A 2,500-nucleotide genomic window follows, 5' to 3' on the forward strand; every position below is an offset into this window, starting at 1 on the left:
CATTACCCTTAGACTGCTCAACTGGAGAGGGGAGAAAAAAAGGCCCTGGCCGAGGTGGTGAGTCGGCCTCCACTCTCCCTCACGGTTGAAAAAGATGTGCTCCTGGCGCACTGGCCCTGATGAAAATCTCTCTCCATTTGGCCGAGGCAGAGAGTCGGCCTCCTCTCTCCCTTACGGTCGAAAAAGATGTGCTGCTGTCGAACTGGCCATTACATCCTCACCTGATCTAGTCCCCCATTAGATCCCCCCCCCCCCCGCAGTTACCCCGTACCACATATCTAGCACGGACCTTGACCTCCAGCAGGCCCCGGGGACCCACATTACCCCCCCCCCCCCCCCCCCCCTGCAGTTACCCTGTGCCACATATCTAGCATGGACCTGGACCTCCAGCAGGCCCTGGGGACCCACATACTCCCCTGCTCTACTCCCCCACTAGCTTTCCTTTCTTGCAGTTACGCTCCAACGCATATCCAGCATGGACCTTGACCTCCAGCAGGCCCCGTGAACCCACATTACCCCCCCCCCTACTGCAGTTACCCTGTACCACGTATCTAGCATGGACCTGGACCTCCAGCAGGCCCCGTGGACCCACATTACCCCCCCCTGCAGTTACCCTGTGCCACATATCTAGCATGGACCTGGACCTCCAGCAGGCCCCGTGGACCCACATTACCCCCCCCTGCAGTTACCCTGTGCCACATATCTAGCATGGACCTGGACCTCCAGCAGGCCCTGGGGACCCACATACTCCCCTGCTCTACTCCCCCACTAGCTTTCCTTTCTTGCAGTTACGCTCCAACGCATATCCAGCATGGACCTTGACCTCCAGCAGGCCCCGTGAACCCACATTACCCCCCCCCCCTCCTCCTGCAGTTACCCTGTACCACGTATCTAGCATGGACCTGGACCTCCAGCAGGCCCCGGGGACCCACATTACCCCCCCCCCCCCTTCCCCCTGCAGTTACCCTGTACCACATGTCTAGCATGGACCTTGACTTCCAGCAGGCCCCGTGGACCCACAATACCCCCCCCCCCCCCTGCAGTTACCCTGTGCCACATATCTAGCATGGACCTGGACCTCCAGCAGGCCCCGTGGACCCACATTACCCCCCCCTGCAGTTACCCTGTGCCACATATCTAGCATGGACCTGGACCTCCAGCAGGCCCTGGGGACCCACATACTCCCCTGCTCTACTCCCCCACTAGCTTTCCTTTCTTGCAGTTACGCTCCAACGCATATCCAGCATGGACCTTGACCTCCAGCAGGCCCCGTGAACCCACATTACCCCCCCCCTCCTCCTGCAGTTACCCTGTACCACGTATCTAGCATGGACCTGGACCTCCAGCAGGCCCCGGGGACCCACACTTAAGCCCCCTCCCACTAACAAAGCAGAACACCACTGGCAAAATCCTCGTGCCCCTGGTACTCCAGAAAGCACATTGAAATGTGCCCCTGGTACACTGCGCAGAAGAACTGCCACACACACACACACGCACGCACGCACGCACGCACGCACGCACTGCTTGTGCCTATGGTACGACAACTTTTCTCGTGCCTATGGTACGACAACTTTTCTCGTGCCTATGGTACAACAACTTTCCTCCGTGCCCCTGGTACGACAACTTTTCTCGTGCCTATGGTACAACAACTTTTCTCGTGCCTATGGTACAACAACTTTTCGCCGTGCCCCTGGTACACCGCTCAGTAGCACTTTGCCACACAAACTCTCCTCGTGCCTATGGTACGACAACTTTTCTCGTGCCTATGGTACAACAACTTTCCTCCGTGCCCCTGGTACGACAGCTTTTCTCGTGCCTATGGTACAACAACTTTTCTCGTGCCTATGGTACAACAACCTTTCCCCGTGCCCCTGGTACACTGCGCAGAAACTCTTTGCCACACACACACACCACTCGTGCCTATGGTACGACAACTTTTCTCGTGCCTATGGTACAACAACTTTCCTCCGTGCCCCTGGTACGACAGCTTTTCTCGTGCCTATGGTACAACAACTTTTCTCGTGCCTATGGTACAACAACTTTTCGCCGTGCCCCTGGTACACCGCTCAGTAGCACTTTGCCACACAAACTCTCCTCGTGCCTATGGTACAACAACATTTCGCCGTGCCCCTGGTACACCGCTCAGTAGCACTTTGCCACACAAACTCTCCTCGTGCCTATGGTACAACAACTTTCCTCCGTGCCCCTGGTACGACAGCTTTTCTCGTGCCTATGGTACAACAACTTTTCTCGTGCCTATGGTACAACAACTTTTCGCCGTGCCCCTGGTACACCGCTCAGTAGCACTTTGCCACACAAACTCTCCTCGTGCCTATGGTACGACAACTTTTCTCGTGCCTATGGTACGACAACTTTTCTCGTGCCTATGGTACAACAACCTTTCCCCGTGCCCCTGGTACACTGCGCAGAAACTCTTTGCCACACACACACACCACTCGTGCCTATGGTACGACAACAGGCCCCGGGGACCTACATCGCA

Source organism: Mchenga conophoros, linkage group LG18, assembly GCF_057382185.1.
Source record: "Mchenga conophoros isolate Kocher_MC1m ecotype Shallow Benthic linkage group LG18, M_conophoros_male_GT1.1, whole genome shotgun sequence".
Lineage (NCBI taxonomy): Eukaryota > Metazoa > Chordata > Actinopteri > Cichliformes > Cichlidae > Mchenga > Mchenga conophoros.